Source organism: Artemia sp. Qi Xiang Cuo, chromosome 17 (assembly GCF_049724085.1).
Source record: "Artemia sp. Qi Xiang Cuo chromosome 17, ASM4972408v1, whole genome shotgun sequence".
NCBI lineage: Eukaryota > Metazoa > Arthropoda > Branchiopoda > Anostraca > Artemiidae > Artemia > Artemia sp. Qi Xiang Cuo.
In genome coordinates, this window is record NC_142810.1 from 47,966,504 (window position 1) to 47,988,342 (window position 21,839).

Consider the following 21,839-nt stretch of genomic DNA (forward strand, 5'->3'; position numbering starts at 1 on the left):
ATTTCTTCTTTACGAAGTGCCCTGGTAAAAAAAAATAATACATTGTGCTCACATCGCTCTTTACTTAGGCAGCGCTAATACGCTTTTTATGATCAAACAAGAAGCTGTTTTGAAGCCAGAAATCAAAGATCTTATCAGAGAAGAAGAAAAGTTAAATTTCCTCCGTTTTGTTTAAACTAGAGATTTTTCTTGCCTGCTTAATATATGATCTGTTTAATATTATTATTATTCATTGGAAAACCCGTCATACGAAAAAGGAAAAGACGGAGGCAATAAACGAAAAAAAGGAAGAAATACACATAAACTTAGCAGTTATACATGTGGTTTTTAGTGACAAACGCTGGAGCTAAGATATAAATAAGCTCTTAGAACAAATTACAAAAACATGAAAGAAAAACTCAATTATACACTGCACTGCAGGTACGTGACATGTTTCTTTTTTTTTTTAGGCTCCTAAATACTGTACAAACATAAGCAATATGAACATCATTGCAGCAAGGCACAAATGGTAAAAATATTACCCCAAATAATCATCAGTGAATCAAAAATATACAGTAGATAATCATATCAACTAGACTAAATATGACAAGAAACAGTAAAACGATTAAACGACACTTTCGCCCGCTGGTATTGAAATCAGATCACTCTCAACAAATGATTCATTTACTCCGATATACATAAATATCAGAAACAAGGAAATTATTCAATCACGGATCCTTTTACTTCTTTATTTAAAACAATATGCTTAAAAAAACCGATTATTAATAAACCATTAAATTATTAGTAATATACGCAACATATTATCAGAGAAAAACTGGCACCGAAATTGAGAATAACCAGGGTCACTTAAATTGGACTCGTACGAAAAGAGACTAAATCATCAATCAGTTTGAAAATTGCATCAATTACACTAAGCGCGAAAACAAACACTTAAAAAACGAGAAACACAACAAATACATCTTAACTACTGGGCCAGTACCGACGACCAAGGATTGTTCAACTTTGTTAAACGGGAATTATAAGCACGAATTTGCTTTTCCACAGCTATAATGGGGTCAGCAATGCTGAATTTTCCAATTAGATAAGAATTGTGGGTCCAAGAGGGAAAACGTAAGAGATATTTTGCGAACCGGAAGAAAACTGAACGAATTTTTGACTTGTCAGAATTTTCGAGCATTTTTCAAAACGTCGGTATGTACAGATAATGTGAAGAGCGATAGAATTAAAAAGTTTCGAAAGAAGACGGCGGTTGAAGTGTTACTTAATCGCTGCTAAAGAAGGAGATGATAACCAAACTCGACGTTCAATGTGATCAATTAATAGTTGTCGCGTGTGCATTATAGACGAACAAATGGGAAGACCAAGATCTGGGGTATGATCTACTGGCTTAATCCTACTATTTCCAAGAGGAATTTCCCTAGACGAAACTTGCTTCCAGTTGAAGAATACAACTTCGGACTTTTCAGCATTGAACTGAAGACCTAGTTTTGCATACTCAGGTTGTAGCGTTGTGAAAATTTTGCTGATGCGCTGGATAGTGCGGCTCAAATTCAGAATGTTCTGCATATTATGCGAGAGATAAATTAAGACCGGCAAAGACGAAAGATGTGGGAACAGCTGACTGTTCATCAAGAAATCCATTATTGAAGAGTGAAGGGGAAGAAACAGCACCTTGACTGGTACCTTTTTCTACATTGACAAAAATATTAAGGGTTGGTACGTAGACTTGAGAGCCGTCAACTTGAGCTAATGGGTGAAGTATTAGGCGAACTTTAAGACGACAATACATGTCTCGAAGGGCTCGGATATATGAAAGCTCACTCCACGTTTTGCTGCATTGAGTAGTAGCATAGCGGCGTGAATGAGAGAGTCAAACGCTTTACGAACATTATGCCCGGCCAACACGAGAGTTTCACCTGATGCATCAGCACCCATCAATGCGTTCGCGACAAACGACAAAGCGTGGGCACAATCGAGACGTGGCTGGAATCCAAATTGGTAAGGTGGAACATAGCATTTCGCGTTCAGATGGTCAATGAACCGAAGTTCAAAAAACTTACAGAAGGTAGTAGGCAATGTTATATGGCGGAAGGACGAGCACTGGGTAGCAAGTTTAAGTTTCTTTGGAATTGAAGTGAGATATCCGATTGAGAAAGAAGAAGGTACAACTCCTTGGGTAACAATCATCAGCATCAAAAAAGAAATATGGCTCACCAGCAGCTCGTTTCCATGTAGAATGTGAAGACCACTCATTTTATCGATGCCAGAAGATTTCTTACGCTTTAGGCGTTGGATTGCTCACAGTACAGAAGCAACCGAAACAGCGAAATTGTTGGTTTGACAACTAGACAGAAATTTATCAAGCTTATCTTCATATTTGGACTGTAGGGCGGCATCTGGTAGGGAGAATTCAGCAGAGAAGTATGAATGCCATTTGGAATCAGGAATAACTTGAGCAGACACGCGAGTGCTAGGAGAATCTTTTGATACATTTCTCCAGAAGGAAGGTTGAGACAGAGAAGCTTGCTGGGACGTCTCTTCAACTATCTGGTTCATGTGGATATATAGTTCTCTTGCAAACTTTCTTTTGGTAGAATAGAAGAATGTCAGAAACCCAGCCAGAGCGAGGACGGTCCTATAATAGCCGGTCTCTGGATTTAGAAAAAATTGTTAAAACAAAGTTAGTGAATGGGAAGCAGGCTCAAAAGTCTTGAGAAGTTAGTGCTTAACATAAACTCGGTGAGTAAAGAAATTAAGACTACAATGCTGAACATAGAGGACAAACTAATTTGCCAGATCGACACGATTGAAACAGAGATCTCTATATAATCAGATTTTGGTGTTTCGAGCATGGAAAATACAGAAAACAAATTTCTCGTGCTTTGTAGGTCAAAATTCCTGGGAATGAAAGCTGATGACGTTATGTCACCTTGGAGGATTGATTGGAAAACTTACACTGCCGTTCATCTGATCGTCGTTACTTTCTCCAACCCGAAACTTCGAGCAGCCATTTTGAAAAACAAAAAGCATTTGAAAGGCACACGAATTTCAGTAAATGAATCAATGACTAAGAACACATCCTTTTTTCCTGTGTAAGGACTAAGCTGGGCTAAAGAAAGGCTTAAATTTTAGATGGCATCATATTTATCAAAACTGATTAAACAGGTCCCCGTAAGATAGCGATTAAAAGTGATATTGACCGTGCTGCAGCATCTGTTCCTGCCAGTCTCAACGTTAAATATGCTTAGTGTAGTTCTCAGTGTGTTTAGGATTTATATTACTCTCAAAACGTTTTATTATTGGTATATTTATGGCTACTCTTCTGCCCATCACTTTATAGGTCAGTTTTGGCATTATCTTTTTATATGCTGTTTCTTCTCTTTGGACCAATTTGCACAACCACTAAACCTTACTTCTTTAACAACTTGGGCACAGTACGGGTCGGTTTCCGTACATTCGTTGGCCTGTCCATTTGTCCTATTGGTTTGTTGGTTTGGTTTGTCAACCACCAGTGTTCAGGCGTGTTGGTTGACTACTTACACTCATGTCACTTTGACACTGTAATTCGACTCTACACTTTACTGTCTAAACTCTGTCTTTGATTCCCCAGATAACAGATAGGTCGCAAGAATTCTCTTTTCTTAAGGGTAAATCTCTACTGCTAACCCAAATCTTCGCAGACTCTGTATACGGAACTACCTCTTTTGATCCTCTCTTAGAAGCTGTTCGCAACTTCTCGTGCTCTTACCCACCTCCTGCCTCATATTCCGACTAGTTAAATCAACCTCTTCACTCCACTAAATTTTTCCGTATATACTGTCAGAACATAGAGCGCCCTCATAATCGACGGGAACCCTTGGTAGACTATTTCGGTGAACATACATACCATACACACCCTACATCTCGGTGAACCTAAAATACCATTGGTTTTAGTCGGCCTTACTCAAACATGGTTTTTTAGTTCTGATGGTTGTTCTCAATATGACCTTTCTCAATTCGACGCAATACACGTTCTCCTCCGAGTAACCAGATTTCCTGGCGGTATCAAACTATGTGTCAGTATTAAATTACATATAAAACGAGGACTTGATCTGAAAAAAATTGATGTAATTCTCCAGTTACGATCTGTATATATACTTATTCTCAAAATTTCTTGTGACTCTGCCCCCTTTTTTAACCCTACCTCCTTCGATTTCCTATCAATATATTCTGCTAACTGATTGAAAATTTTTTCATCAGTGTTGGTCTACCTGGGAAACAAAAGCGGATATGCCTAATGAGGGACTTTAATGTTAACACACTGTCTACGGAAAATGATGCCCAAAACCCCCAACTTCTGGTGTCTGAAATCAACCCTCTCACACACTTTATAATCTTCGCTGATGAAACTAACATTTTTATAGCTGCTAAATCCACTTCAGCATTTGAAACGAAAACAAATGACCTGCTAAAGGATGTGCAAAAATGGTGCAATGTTAATTGCATGGTATTGAATGCCCATAAAATTTCGTTAATTCTCTTTCCGAATAGTCGCAAGAAAATTCAACAGGACCTTAATTCGTTTGTCGACAATATACAACTTCCTCAGACACAAATTAAGAAATTCCTTGGCGTTTGCTTTGACTCTGGACCACCGTTCAAAAAACACGTCAATTATCTCACCTCTTTTCTCTCTCGACAAAAAGTTATCCTCGACAAAGCCAATAGCTTTTCTTCATTATGAGACCCAGCTAATGATGTATAGCGCGTTTATTCTACTGTGTAGCGGTTCAACGTTCGGGCAACACAAGCATGCCCAATCAAAAATCACTAAAAATAGCACGGAATAAAGCCGTTAAAGTTAAACGAATGTGTGATAATTTTCCTAGTCTAGGAGTCAACTTAGCGTCGTTGCTTGTAAAACGTGCTAGTGATGGTTATTTCACACAATTATTGTCTAAAATTAGTGATGTATCAATTTATTTGCGACTGGCTACTAAAAATTAATTGAAAGATGTGATACAAGCATATAGTATATACTATGCCCTGTATATAGTATGCAAAGTTTTTCTGCAGGGTCTGATTGTATGTCAGTGAAGGTATGTAAGGCATTTTTTCTGTCATATCGAATTATATTTTGTACGTGATTAATGAAAGTCTTAAAAATGGTATCCATCCTGGGTGTCTTAAAAGCTAATCCCTTTATTAGAAAGAGGAGAAAAGAATTATGTAAAGAATTATAGGCCGATATCCTTCCTTCATGTTTTATCTAGGTTATTAGAGAAACGAACAAACATTAGAGTATCTGAGTTTTTGGAGAATAGAACTTTTCTTCATGCTAATCAATTTAGCTTTTGTAAAGGGGTGTCTACCCCTTTACTGCCAGGGGTGGCGGTTTTAATTTAAACTACGTTTGTAGACGATGCTTTAAACCAGGGTTTTAAAGTGGCATCTTTTTTAGATATTTTAAAAGCGTTCGACACTGTAGACCATGTAATTTTATTACTAGAAAATTATGGAATAAGACACGACATTGAAGCTATTTGAATCCTTTTTGAGTGGTAAGACCTAGTATGTGGAAATATATGGTGCTAAGTCGAGTGAAAGAGTAGTTGAATTTGGTATGCCCCTGGGTTCTGTTTTATGGCCGCTTTTATTACTAGTATACATTCATGACTTAACGTTTTCTGTTATGAGTTTGATAAATAATACTCGAGATCTATGTACTAATTCTAAGGTTATTCTTTCAAGTTTTGCTGATGATACCCATTTTACTTTGGCAGTGAAGAGTTCAGTTGACTTAATGGAAAGAACGAAAAAGGGTATGCTATGTATAGATAAGAGAATGAGAGTAAATAAACTGTAGTTAAATGATAATAAATCAGGTTTTCTTATATAGATAATTATGAAGTCATGCGTACCAATATTATGATATATCTTGGTGTTATTGTTGATGAATGCCTTAGTTTTCAAAATCACATATTTTTTAATAGCAATAAGATTGCAAGAAGTTTTAGAATGATGAAAAGGTTAAACAATATATTCCAGAATTATGTGATGAGATTAATTTATTTCTTTTTAGTCCAGCCGTATTTGGTATATTGTGTAAGTATAAGGTTCAGTAAGTTTTCAGTTCACTTGAAGTAATTACGTATGATGCAAAACATGGTACTGCGGGTGTTGAATGAAGATAGTGGAGAAATATTACTTAGATCTCAATAAGTACAGTAAAATATCATCCCTCAGTCATATCTAGGAAAATTTTTATCATGAATTATTCATGTGTAAGCGTTATTCCATATTAGTTCCTAAGGGTTTCCTAAATTTCTTTCTTTCTGGTGATGAAGCACACAATTATCCTATAAGATATGCTAATTACGTAAGGACACCTTGTGTTGTTAAAACTAGGTCTTTATTTTCAATACGTCATATTGAATTCAAATGTTATGTTATGTTTTGATTGTATATAGGCCACCGTTAGGATCTCTTATTGAGTTTTATGAATTACTTGAAGAACAATTGGAAAAGGTCCCACATCGAAGTCCTATTTTTATAATGGGAGATTTTAACATTGATCTATTAGATAATGGATCAAATACAGACTTATTTTTAAACTTGATGATTTCATTTGGTTATATCTTTGCTATTAATATTAGTACTCGTGTTACAAGGACATCATCGAAATGTTTGGATAACATATTTTCAAATTATATGTTGGGTAGTCCAAGTGTTCTTATAAGTGATACTTCTGATCATTTTGGTGTATTTGCAAGTTACTCGGTATGTGTTGATAATAAAAACTCCACAAAGAAGAGCAGTCTCAAGCTGAGGATGTTACTCAATAAAGATGCACTTCTGAAATTTAGAAATGAGCTAGCTAATAAGGATTGGAATACAGAGTTTTCAGTCTCTGCGGATATTGACTGTAAGTTTACAGTCTTTTACCAAATAATTAAGCAATCCCTGGAAAAATGCTCTAAGAATATTAACAACAATAGAAGAAAACCTTCAAAGAAGCCTTGAATTACTCCGACTATATTGAGATCGATAAATAAGAAGAATAATTTGTATGAGAAAAAGGTAAGTCATCCCTGCGATATAAATGAGCGAATTTATAAGAGTTATCGTTATTTTTAATTTTTGTGAATGATCTTCCACAGTCTGTAAGTAAACTGGAAACAAGAATGAGTGAGATCGTCAAAAAGGATAGCGCGGATACAGTGCTTATGTTTGCTGATGATACTTCTTTAGTAGTGATCGCAAAGTCAGAGAGATTGCTCCTAGAGATTGTACGAAAATCGCTAAATGAGGTTTCAAGATGGCTGAGAGTGATTCAGCTAAAGGTGAACCCCTTTAAGAGTAATTTTCTTATATTTTCGAGGACATCGAATTATTATCCATGGATACAGTATATAGCATATGAAGATGGTATGATTGCTCGTCAAAAGGCACTAAAGTATCTTGGCATTATTATAGATGAGACTCTCAGTTTCCGATCCTATATTGAAACTTTATCCCGGATTCTATCATGTAGTTTGTTTATAATTTATAAACTTAAAAACATGTTTCCAACCAGTATATTTAGGCTTTTCTACTTTTCGTTAATTAAATCATATATTTTGTATTGTTCTTCCGTATGCTTTGGTAATTTTCTTTCACTGTTAGTCATGTACGAATTATCCAAAACAAGTCTATTAGAGTATTATCAGGAAAATTAGAAAGAGAATCAGTTTGAGAAGTCTATAGGGATTTTAGGATATTGCCAGCGGCTGGTCTTCATCATTTTTATATATTAGTGTTTATGTATAGATACAATATGAAGCAGCTGCCGGATTGTTTTAACAGTTGGTTTTACAACTGATGGAATATACATAACCAAAATACTAGGGGTAAAAATGATTATTATACTCCACCTATAGTGTCTACCAGGTCCACGTTTTCTTTTTTTATAAAGGGTATAAATTTATGGAATAATTTGGGTAATGATATGAAGAAACTAGAAAAGTTTAGTGGTTTTAAAGCAAAATTGAAAGAAAAATTATTAAGTAAGTATGAATTCTAGTTTTGTTCGTTTTGGAGGTGACTTGATTTGATTTAATTTAAATTAAGTTGTAATTGCTTGTTAGTTTATGAGTGCGACCCCACGACATGACTATGGTATGTAATTGCTGTCCCTTTAGTATTATTATTGCTCTTTATTTATTTATTTTTCTTTCTTTTCTTTTTTCTCCTTTTTTCTTTCTTTCTTATTATAGTGAATTTAAACAGTTTTATATGAATGTATTTTTTTTTACCTGTTTCAACCTACGTCAACCGTTTGGTTTTGGGTGAATCATATTGATTTTTGCATTTAAACTTTAAATATGTTTGGAAAAATTTCCCCAAATCCTCGAAAAGGTCAGCGAAAATGTGTGATTTCCTTACAGGTCTTAAAACAATTTTTCTCGGGTTGTATGATTTTGGAAGAAGAGTTAAAATGGAATCTTATTCGCTCTGAAGTCTCCCAACCAAAAAAAAATAAAAAAAGAAAAAAGGGGAAAATGTTGTTTAAATTTGTGGTTGGATGGAAACAGGGATTTTTGGCAGTGTTGGTTGTGAAGTGAGTTGCTGTTAGGGATGTATTGGGATGTAATAGGATGTAATGGTATATAACGAGATGTAATGGGATATAATGGGATGTAAAGGGATGCCATGGGTTGTAACGGGGTATAAAAAGATTCAATAATGTGTCATATGATACAATAGGATGTAATAGAACGCAATAATATATAATTAGATGCAATAAAATGTAATAGAAGGTAATGGGATGGGACACAACATGATTTTGCAAACAAATGATGGACGGCGTCATAATCAAAGGTTACAACCATCATGGTTGAAGAGGTAGCTGCAACCTAATAAAGGACGAACCAAAGCCCTTAGTAACAATAAAAATTGCTAGTTACATTATTTTTCACTATGATTAACATGGATGCTATCCCAAATGACTATCTGATTTATGTCAAACTGGTTTCTTACCTTTGAGGGTTTAGCTTTTATTTTTCCTTCATGTAAGTCTTCTGCTGATTGAGCTGAGCAGTGTAAATTTTAATATTTAACATTAACAAGTGAATTTGGTTCACTTTAGCGCTGCATTTTGTGGGTTTAACTAAAGCAGGCCCGATGTTTAAATAGTATCATACAGATATGCGGATCTTTATATTGGGAAAATAACCTAATGACAAATACTGATGAACTACGTCTCATTTGCCATTTTATCAGATTTTGTATGTATGATTGACCGTAAAGGTTTCATATAGAGAATTGATGTTTATGATTTACACTGCATCCCCCCCTACCCTACCAAAATTAAGGTAGAGGTGTGTTTAAGGTATAGATTTAACCTTATGGAGCTTTTTTCGACCTATTTGATACAGTAAGGACCGAAGTCTATCTCATAGTAACTGATGCGACAGGGTAAAGAAAAAGAGGTCTGTGGTGTATATGACTTCATTATAATGATGAACAAACTCTTTCTATACTAACTTGCATAGGCAAATTAACTATATGTAAGATTATCAAACAGTTAGCATCCGGGTTGCAGCGGTCGTAGAGCAACCTAGTAAGAGACGATCACGTCCAATGTTAAGAAATATAATAACCCATAACTCCTAAAAATATGGTCAGATCAAAAAAAAAATACACCAATAGAACCGCATTGTCCGAAACCCCTATAAAGGAAACTTGCTTTCTGTCCCTTAGCTTGAACAGTGAGTGAAATATATTAGCTTGAAAATCAAGAAAAGTGTCAGCTACTACAGCATTCTACCTAAACGGTATTTATTTTTCTTTTTTCTTTTCCAAACATGGCTTGGCACTGGAACATCGTAGAGAGTTGTTCAATGGCTCATTTTAAAGGAAATTTATGGGGTTAAAAATCTTTTGTAATTAAAATAAATTATTTTTAAAATAGAACCCATTTTTTACTAGAAACTGCATTTTTATGGCCAATCTTGATGAATGCCAACTATCATAACCACTAGTATGCTTACCATTGTACCATTCGAGACTTATTAAAAATTACAAAAAGACGATCTTTGGAATAAAAAACCATTGCATGACATTTAACTTAATTAGCTACTTGATTGTTTGAGGTTTTTTCCGGGTTTCAGCGGTAGGCTAGTAACCTAGTTAGATACGATCACGCTTCATAGTAAAAACTAAAGTAACCCATAACTCCTGAAAAAAGATTCAGATCAAAACAGGAAGTACCCTATTATAACCGCCTTGTCCAAAACCTCTATAGAGAAAACTTACCGTCTCTTGGCTTGAATAACAAGGAAATATATTTGCTTGAAAATCAAGAAAATTGGCTGTAACCACGATACTCTCCACGTACGGCATCTTTTTTTCTTTCCGTTTGATTTTTCTCCTCATCTAGCTGGGCACTGGAAAATCATAGAGAGCTGTATAATGGCTCGTTTTAAAAGAAATTGCTACATCTAGTGCCTTTTGTAAATAAAGATAAAACATTTTTCTTAAATAAAATCAATTTTGACAAAAAAAATGCATTTTCATATTGTTTTTGTTTTAACTATTTAAAATGGATCACCTTTGACAAGTTTATCAAAGATGTTTTTATTGTTGCTCATGTGTTTTTGTTTAATTTGACTGCTTGCTTTTTATTGTTATATCGAATAAAAATATCAATAAAATTCAATGTTATTTTTATTAACTCTAGTGACAAAAGTGAGACCATTTAGGGGTATCTTTCTGATTGTCTGAAACACATTTTGATTTGATAGAAATCTTTGCGGCTTATGTTCTATAATTTGAACAAACTACACTGTGCAAATCTTTTGAGGGAAGCATGTCAGATTTCAATTTGAAATTCAATAAATTCTTTGTGAAAAAGCCTATGAGACGGTTCGGTAACATAAATATGATTTCAACAATTCTCATAATTTTTACTCTGTAACATGTTGGTCCTACTCGAACCGAATTAAAAAAAAACAAGACGAAATAGTAGTTTACTCAGTCTGTGTTATAAGATCTCAAATTAGGCTTATATAATTATCCCAGTATCTCGTACTGTTCCCAGTATCATACTGTTTCCTCTGTCTTTTTGTAATAAACTTCAAAAGGTCGGTGGTTTTTGTCTTGTTTTTTTTTTTGTTATTTTTTTCTGTGTTGAGCACTGAGAAGCCGGGCTGTGGTTGTTGCTGAAATATCCACTTTGTCTTTGTGCTTTATACAACCGAAGAAAAACACCTTTATTTCTTGTTTTTCTTAAATTAATTTTTAAAAATTTTAAAACTTGTTTTTTTAAAATAATAAAAAAAAAATTAATCATATTAGTTTTATCGTTTTTTCTAAGCATCAAAATCCAAGAAGGTGGAATTTGGAAAAAGAAACCTTGGTTCTGTTTTACGAAGCTACGTGGGTATTTCTCAATATTCATAATGGTGAAAAACATCAATTCAGCAGATTTTGGTGTTTTCTCGTGTGTAATCTCTTCTGTTGCTAAAAAAAGGAAGTGGTTGTTTAAATTATTCCTCGAATGAATTCTGTTCTAATTATCTGTCACTGCAAGTTCATTTTGACAGCCTCTGCGTGAAGATAAAATCTCGGATAAACCTCCGTAAAAATAAAAAATAGCTTCTTAAATAATGGCTTAAAGGCTGTCTAATGTTTAGAATTTTAGTACAGGATTATTATCAAATCACACACTTTTTTTGGGGAGGGTGGCATTTGTTTAAAAGAATTTAAAATTGTTATTTGCTAATAGCTTCTGATGAGAAACTTTGAGATTAATAAATAATATGTTTCATTGTTGCATTAGTGCCCTGAAAGAAGGTCTATAACTCTTTTAAAACTAAGTAAGGTTTTCAAATTTTAAATTGAGTCCTCATTGTATTCCCTATATCTCTAATATCCTAAGAAACTGGCGCTTTACTGAAAACTAAGTTTCTTGAGCTTTTGGGCACTCACATTCCAGGGATAGAAAATATAAAATTAGTTTATGGAGAACATACTTACTCAGGCAGAAAGGATACGGTAAATAAGCACGGAAAAGGGCTCATTAAAAATAAGAAATCACCTAAGTCTTATTTAGATCGGGAAGGTATTAATAATTTAATGATAGTTCCTTATTCTACAACTAAAAACTGCAGGGTATTAGTCATAGTAGTATATCCTCCTAAAGAACCGACTAAATGAGATAGTAGGGACTGAGATGAATTTTGGCACCCTTTTGACACTCTGTCTGCAAGTAATATGTGTGATTTAGTTAAGCTTCTGCCACGACACTTCCCGGAATTTTACATTAAAATCTTCAGCTTTAGCAGTGGTCACAATAAGTAGTAGTAGTAAGAATATTACTAAGTAAAAGGAACATGCACATATCGCCTTTGGTCAATAGATCATTTCTCTCGTCATTTTCTATCCATCACGATTATCCCCACGTTCTCCCTATATCTCTAGAATTCTGGAAAATTACCACTTCTGAAAACTTTGTTTTGAACAGAATCCTTCTTATTTTGGAAGGAGAAGGCTATTAGAGAGCCAAAATAATGCTAAACAATTTTATTTCGCTGATTAATTTGAAACTTGCAGCTATGATTCCTTGGGCAAATGAAAGATATTTAGTATGGAGGGAGTTGTCGTAAAAACTTTACAAGGGGCTCATTTGATTAAAAATTTAAAGTTCTAGTGGCTTTTTAAGAGATACAAGTGACTAAACTTTAACTGGAGTGACTATCAAAGCATACAAAGTATCAGAGTAAACTACGTATTAAAGTAACAATAAGCAAGTTGCATAACTTATAGCCCTCGCCCCGTAAATCAGTAAACAAAAGTATTAAAGTAAGAATAAGCAACTTGCACAACTAATAGCCCTTTTCCCGGGGGCTGGGGGCTCAACCCCGTAAGCATAATTATTTGGCTTTTGGACTATTTGGAAGAAAATGGCTTTCTAAAATTTTGACCGGATACGTTTGAAGAAAGAGGGTGGGGGAAGCTGTTTGCCCATTGATTACTTTTGACTCTTAAAAAAAAATTAGGACTTCCAATTTTCAATCGAGTGAGCCCATTCCAAAGTTGATACGACCACCCTTTCCACAAAAACCTTATATGTTTATAATAGGTAACTTGCATAGGTTGCAGCCCTCGGAAAATCAAAGGGCTAGTGCCCTTCTTAATAGTCGAAAGTGATTGGAGGGCAACTAACCCCCCTCTCACGCCCACCTTTTCCCCAAACACATCCAATCAAAATTTTCGGATAGCCATTTTGTTTAACGTAGTTGAAGTTCTGCAAATTAGGTCTTTGAAGATGACAAACCCCCACAACCCTCAAGGCAAGGGTTGTAAGTTATGCCCTTGGGGGTATATATGGTTTTTATAGGAAGCGTTGTCATAGAAACTTCAAAAAGGGCTCATTCAATTTGAAATTGAAATGGCTAGTGCCGTTTTTAATAGTTGCAAATGATTGAAAGGCAACTAACACCCCTTCCACGCCCACGAATTCCCCAAACCCATCCACTCAAAATTTTGAGATAACCATTTTGTTCAGTGTAGTTGATTTCCAGATAGAAATTATGTTTTTAAGGAGGAGACTCACCCACAGCCCTCAGGAAAAGGGTTGTAAGTTATGCCCTGGGGGCATATAAGGTTTTTATAGAAAGCTTTGTCGTAGAAACTTCAAAACAGGCTCGTTCGACGTAGACTTGGTACGTTGTACGTAGACTTGAGAGCCGTCAACTTGAGCTAATGGGTGAAGTATTAGGCGAACTTTAAGACGACAATACATGTCTCGAAGGGCTCGGATATATGAAAGCTCACTCCACGTTTTGCTGCATTGAGTAGTAGCATAGCGGCGTGAATGAGAGAGTCAAACGCTTTACGAACATTATGCCCGGCCAACACGAGAGTTTCACCTGATGCATCAGCACCCATCAATGCGTTCGTGACAAACGACAAAGTGTGGGCACAATCGAGACGTGGCTGGAATCCAAATTGGTAAGGTGGAACATAGCATTTCGCGTTCAGATGGTCAATGAACCGAAGTTCAAAAAACTTTCAGAAGGTAGTAGGCAATGTTATATGGCGGAAGGACGAGCACTGGGTAGCAAGTTTAAGTTTCTTTGGAATTGAAGTGAGATATCCGATTGAGAAAGAAGAAGGTACAACTCCTTGGGTAACAATCATCAGCATCAAAAAAGAAATATGGCTCACCAGCAGCTCGTTTCCATGTAGAATGTGAAGAGCACTCATTTTATCGATGCCAGAAGATTTCTTACGCTTTAGGCGTTGGATTGCTCACAGTACAGAAGCAACCGAAACAGCGAAATTGTTGGTTTGACAACTAGACGGAAATTTATCAAGCTTATCTTCATATTTGGACTGTAGGGCGGCATCTGGTAGGGAGAATTCAGCAGAGAAGTATGAATGCCATTTGGAATCAGGAATAACTTGAGCAGACAGGCGAGCGCTAGGAGAATCTTTTGATACATTTTTCCAGAAGGAAGGTTGAGACAGAGAAGCTTGCTGGGACGTCTCTTCAACTATCTGGTTCATGTGGATATATAGTTCTCTTGCAAACTTTCTTTTGGTAGAATAGAAGAATGTCAGAAACCCAGCCAGAGCGAGGACGGTCCTATAATAGCCGGTCTCTGGATTTAGAAAAAATTGTTAAAACAAAGTTAGTGAATGGGAAGCAGGCTCAAAAGTCTTGAGCAGTTAGTGCTTAACATAAACTCGGTGAGTAAAGAAATTAAGACTACAATGCTGAACATAGTAGACAAACTAATTTGCCAGATCGACACGATTGAAACAGAGATCTCTATATAATCAGATTTTGGTGTTTCGAGCATGGAAAATACAGAAAACAAATTTCTCGTGCTTTGTAGGTCAAAATTCCTGGGAATGAAAGCAGATGACGTTATCTCACCTTGGAGGATTGATTGGAAAACTTACACTGCCGTTCATCTGATCGTCGTTACTTTCTCCAACCTGAAACTTCGAGCAGCCATTTTGAAAAACAAAAGCATTTGAAAGGCACACGAATTTCAGTAAATGAATCAATGACTAAGAACACATCCTTTTTTCCTGTGTAAGGACTAAGCTGGGCTAAAGAAAGGCTTAAATTTTAGATGGCATCATATTTATCAAAACTGATTAAACAGGTCCCCGTAAGATAGCAGCCCTCGGAAAATCAAAGGACTAGTGCCTTTTTTAATAGTCGAAAGTGATTGGAGGGCAACTAACCACCCTCTCACGCCCACCTTTTCCCCAAACGCATCCAATCAAAATTTTGGGACAGCCATTTTGTTTAACATAGTTGAAAGTTCTGCAAATTAGGTCTTTGAAGATGACAAACCCCCACAACCCTCAAGGCAAGGGTTGTGAGTTATGCCCTGGGGGCATAAAAGGTTTTTATAGAAAGCGTTGTCATAGAAACTTCAAAAAGGGCTCATTCAATTTGAAAGTGAAATGGCAAGTGCCTTTTTTAATAGTCGAAAAAGATTGAAAGGCAACTAACACCCCTTCCACGCCCACGAATTCCCCAAACCCATCCACTCAAAATTTGGAGATAACCATTTTGTTCAGTGTAGTTGATTTCCAGATAGAAATTATGTTTTTAAGGAGGATACTCACCCACAGCCCTCAGGGTAAGGGTTGTAAGTTATGCCCTGGGGACATAAGGTTTTGATAGAAAGCGTTGTTGTAGAAACTTCAAAAAAGGTCCAATTGATTGGAAATTCAAAGGGCTAGTGCCCTTTCTAATAGTCGAAAGTGGGTGAAAGGCAACTAGCACCCCTTCCACGCCCAAATTTCCCCAAACACATCCAATCAAAATTTAGAGATAGCCATTTTGTTCAGCGTAGTTAATTTCCACATAGAAATTATGTTTTTGAGGAGGACATTCCCCCCATAGCCCTCAGGACAAGGGCTGTAAGTTATGCCCTGGGAGCATATAAGGTTTTTATAGAACGTGTTGTCGTAGAGACTTCAAAAAGGGCTCATTTGATTGGAAATTCTAAGGGCTAGTGCCCTTTTTAATAGTCGAAAGTGATTGGAGGGCAACTAGCCCCCCTGTCACGCCCACCTTTTCCCCAAACAAATCCAATCAAAATTTTGAGATAGCCTGTATGTTTTACGCTGTTGAAAGTTCTGAAAATTATATATTTGAGCAGGACACTCTCCCCAGTCTTCAGGGCAAGGGTTATAAGTTATGCCCTGGGGGCATATAAGGTTTTTATTGAAAGCTTTGTCGTAGAAACTTGAAAAAGGGCTCATTCGATTGGAAATTCAAAGGGTTAGTGCCCTTTTTTAATAGTCGAAAGTGATTTGAGAGCAACTAATACCCCTCTCATACCCACCTTTCCCTCAAACACATCCAATCAAAATTTTTAGATAGCCATTTTATTCAACGTAGTTGAATGTTTTGGAAATTAGGTATTTAAGGTTGACAACCCTCCCCCCGCACACCCCTCAGGGCAAGGCTTTTAAGTTATGATCTTGGGCATATAAAGTTTTATAGAAAGCGATGTTTTAGAAACTTCAAAAAGGGCTCACTCCATTGGAAATTGAAGGGGCTAGTGCCCTTTTTATTATTCAAAAGTGATTGAAGGGCAACTAACCCCCTCTCACGCCCACCATTTCCCCAGACACATCCAATCAAAATTTTGAGATATCCATTTTGTTCAACGTAGTTTAAAGTTCTGGAAAATGGGTCTGTTAGGATGATAACCCCCTCGAAGCCCTTAGTGCAAGGGTTGTAATTTATGCCCTGGGGGCACATAAAGCGTTTGTAGAAAGTGTTGTCGTAGAAACTCAAAAAGGGCTCATTAGATTGGAACTCAAAAGGCCTAGTGCCCTTTTTAATAGTCGAAAGGGATTAGAAGGCTTGACATTTGTATAGTAAAGATCGATGTGGGTACAATGTATTATTTTTTCTTTTTTTTTTTAGACCAGGGCACTTCGTATCAAAGGAGTTGTCGTAGGAACTTCGAAAAGGGCTCATTCAATTGAAAATAGAAAGGCCTGATGCCCTTTTTAATAGTCGAAAGTGATTGGAGGGCAAATCATCCCCATCCCACCCCACCCCCACCCTCCAATTTGTCCATTATGTTTAAAAACTAAATGTTATCTTAAGATTAAATCAAAATGTACTGTGTTAATGCTAGTTCCCAAGAAGGCATCTCAGCAGTATCCCAAGAACGACTGAGGGTATTATGTTCAAACTTTCGGGGCTACTTCTGCTCTTAAAATTTAACCAAATCAAAATAGCTCAAGGGTATCTAAGCTATCAAAGAAAGTAAACAGATTTTTTGGCGAATGGTATCAAGTTTTCCATTTCAGGTCAACTAGAGGAGATATGAAACTAAATTAAACACTACTATTTGTGTCCAGATTTTTAAAAGGGTGTATGTTGTTGTAAACTCCTGAAAATTTTTCTACGGCATACAAATAGCAGGCAAAATTATAAAGTCTTAAAAAAACGAAAAGATTTAAAGTATTATTTTCTTTTTCCCTGAAAAGACTATGTCAATAAAAAACGAAGAGAAGTTAATTAAAAAAACTTTTTTCCACAAAATAAGTTTTTCAAAGAAAAGTAAAGAACTCCATTAAACCAAAAATGAGCAAAATTAAAATCAAATAATCTACCAAGCGTGAAGCTACCACCAATCAGCATTGATAAATAAATGAAACTCAAAACGAACAGAAATTACAATAAATAACCGAGTTGAGCAGAAATTAACACGAGTTGGGCTCAAAACCCCTAAGCCTTCCCAAGGCCAGAACATAATTTGCACTTTACTGAAAAAAGCAAAAATGAATGTCCATCGTCAGTTTAATATACATAAACTGATATTTAGTAATCAAAATGATAATATTATTTGATTTATTAAAGTATATATATATTTATTAATATATATTGATTTATTATTAATATATGATTTATTAATATATATATTGATTATTAATATATGATTTATTAATTTATTAATTATTACTTTATTATTAATTTATTACTTGATTTATTAATATATATATATATATATATATATATATATATATATATATATATATATATATATATATATATATATATATATATATATATATATATATATATATATATATATATATATATATATATATATATATATATATATATATATATATATTAACAGAAGTTATGTTGATACATAACTTAATTGTTAAAAAAAAATAATAGTTATGTTCCCTAATAATTTATTTAATATCTGCAATATTTGTTCTTTTTACAACTTTTAAATAAGCCCGTCAAGACTTTTATCTGATAAGTCTTAACTGCAATTTAAAATATATAAAAAAAAATCAACCCTAACTAATAGATTTATACACTATAATTGAGAACTGTGATATGAAATGATTTTGCTATTAAAATTCAGATATTTACAATTTGTTTTAATGATAACAATTCCATATTTATAAAGCCTTTCCAAAATATCTGTAGAACTGTATATAGTATCTCAACAATATTTGTTACCACTATATAACTTTTCCATATACGACTATATACATTTTCTTATTTTTTTTTTTACAACTTTGGCTCTATTTCGAACCACTTGTGTCATTAACTGTTTTTAGCTTACTATATGCCTGTTTTTTTATTCAAACTTTTGAGCTTTTTAATTCTTTTCGTATTTTCAGGTGAAAAAAATGTATTAGTCTGTAATCTCTTTTTGTTTCAGCTTTAATGTCCTTTTGGGACAATGCTCCGTTTACAGCTTGATTTGATAAGCTAAAAATTTAGCTATTCGTCTTTTTACCTGTTTTGGCACTATCAATTGACTCGTGCCTGCACCCTGAAGGTGTGCTTACCAGGGCTGCCTTCTGGTAGCTTTTTACAACGTTTCTAGGTTCTCTGTCATCGGCTACAGTTAAAAGGACTATTATGAACCCTCACACACAATAATTAATTATTTATAGTATTGCCACACTTTTTTTTTGATTTGTGGCCACAGTTTCCTCTTGGACTATTCTGTTCTCAAACAAAATGGGCCCTTCTTCAGAAAATATACCTTGCCTTCGTGGCACACAGTAATTTATTTTTAGACATACAAGCGACAATTTCTATTTTCACTTTAACTTCCCAACTCTTAGTGGTCTTGTCTTTATGCCACGCTAGTCTTTTTCGAAAACGACTCCCACAAAAGAGAGCATAATTTTTCCTGTATACTTGGAGTATTTCTCCGATATTTCTATTAATCTAGGCCCAAGTTAACCACTGTAACGGTGGCTCCGTAGTATTAATGTTACTTATTTTGTACTTATTTAAAACAGTTTTCGTACTAGTTTCGTTCGGTCAGTTCAATATGCGCGTATAACAGAGTTTAACTGACTCCATTCAATATTTTTTTCTTTTAATTTCGTCTGGCTATATTTTCAAGTTTAACCGCTCTCTTTTTTTGATTGTTTATTTCAATTAAGCCTAAGGGTTTTTTTCAAGTTTTTTTTTCGCTTTTTCAGTAAAATAGGTTTTTGCGCGACATAATTGCTTTAATCGTCACAGGATTTACTTCTATTCCTCAGCCTTAGGAATAGTCAAATGAAAGCTACATTTTTTTATAAAGACATATAAAAACAAAACATGTCACGAACAGTTTCCACACATACGGGCATTAATGTGCACCCTTATTGTAAAATACTGTATTAAATTAGCAGCTTGTTTTTTTTTTATTTTAGATCTCTCCAGTTTAAAAATGTTTCTTTTAAATAATAATTGGTCCTATTGAAATACAATTCTGGCGAAGATCTGGTTGTAAATATTTTTCAAGCTATAATATTTATAACTCTAATTTCGATCTCAATTATTAAGTCTATGAAATTTTAAAATATTTGGCAGATTTCATGAAGGAACTAATCTCTTTAAAGCGGAAATACTCTTCTGATAACGAATAATTGAAACAAAATGAGAAGCCTTTTATTCATTTTGAATTGTTCGTTTCCGTGGCAATGTGATAGTTTATAATTATGTGCTTAAATACGTGAGTTTTTTTTCACACTAAGTTCTAGACTTGTGAGGACGGCTGCAGAAATTTGGGGTAGAGTATACTATAATGTCTGCCCTGTTCGCATCTGTCTTGATCTGTTGGTGAAATTCTCCGTTTTGTGTCAACTTCTGTATGTGGATTAGTGAAGTTATTTTTGGATATTTTTATTTTTTTAAGTATACAATTACTTTTCATCCTTTTTCGTAAGTTTTATCATAGCCTTTTTTTCCACTTATTTTTCCTATTTTGTCTGTTCGACTAAACTGTACAGATTTGTAATTAGACTAGGCTTGAGAAAGATTGAATTCATCATTGAGTAAATGTAGGAGTGGACCAGAATAGTTAATATTAGCTATCCCAAAAGGATGCATTGCCTTCTCTGTTTGTCCTAATGTGGGCTTATATTCTATGTAAACAAGCATAACAGTTTTCAAACACTGGCTTGTTTTAAATCTACATGGCTCAAAAGAAGACATGGTTTAAATTAAAAATTGAACTTTATTCTGACTCATTTCGCGCAGCTAATTCAGAATTTGAAATTTTTCTAACACCATTATTCAAATGAAGGTTCTCTGTGTAGGGAAAAAAGACCCTTTTAAGACCTATGCCCATGCCTCCATTCTCTGAGATTATCGGTTTCTCTCACCGAATTTCTTGCCTTATGCAAAGTTTCTATCACAGCTGGGTAGCAATTCTTTTTTTTTCGCTTACTCTGGCGACTTTTGCTGGGCTTTTACATTTGCTGTTTTACTTATAAGGTTATTTTTTTCTCTTTTTTCATCATTTTCCTCAGGTGCTTTAATTAAAAATTTATATATCTTTCCTTCCCTTTGCTTTTGAAACTACAAAACTAACCCAGTATTTGGGTTATTTTTAACAAAGGTAATGCTATTGCTTATTGCGTCATAATATGCAACATATTTAAAGCTTCTCTACTCCTAAAACACTCGGAAATGGCAGCTTCCATCCTATAATTATTCAGACCACAATTTATGTGTTTCATTTGCTAAATTATAGCAGTGTTGTCCATGAACAATAAGTCTATAGCCTGTACCTGTAGTAACGCTGAATTAGGACCCTCTTTGCTACTATTATGCGTAAAATTGTTCTGTTTTCACCAACGTTTCATCAGTCCAGCTAGATTTTTCTTTACGTATTATGTTTTATTTTATTCTTTTAACTCGTGGTACAAATACTTTATTATTTGGTGATATACGGCACTTCTACACTACAGTTATTACTAACACTAAGAAAACTACTAATCCTTTTTCATAAGTTTTATCATAGCCTTGTTTTCCACTTATTTTTCCAATTTTGTCTGTTCAACTAAACTGTACTGATTTGTAATTAGACTAAACTTGAGGATGATTCGTCATTGAGTAACCGTAAGAGTGAACCAGAATTATCAATATTAACTATCCCAAAAGGATGCATTGCCTTCTCTGTTTGTCCTAATGTGGGCTTATATTCTATGTAAACAAGCATAACAGTTTTCAAACACTGGCTTGTTTTACATCTACATGGCTCCAAAGCAGCCATGGTTTAAATTAAAATTTGAACTTTCTTCTGACTCATTTCGCGCAGCTAATTCAGAATTTGAAACTTTTCTATCACCATTATTCAGATGAAGGTTCTCTGTGTAGGGAAAGGAGACTCCTTTAATACCCATCCCCATGCCTCCATTTTCTGTGATTATCGGTTTTTCTTACCGAATTTCTTGGCTTATGCATACTTCCTATCACAGCTGGGTAACAGTTCTTTTTTTTCGCTTCCTTTGGCGACTTTTACTAAGCTTCTACATTTGTTTTCTTACTTATAAGGTTACTTTTCTCTTTTTTT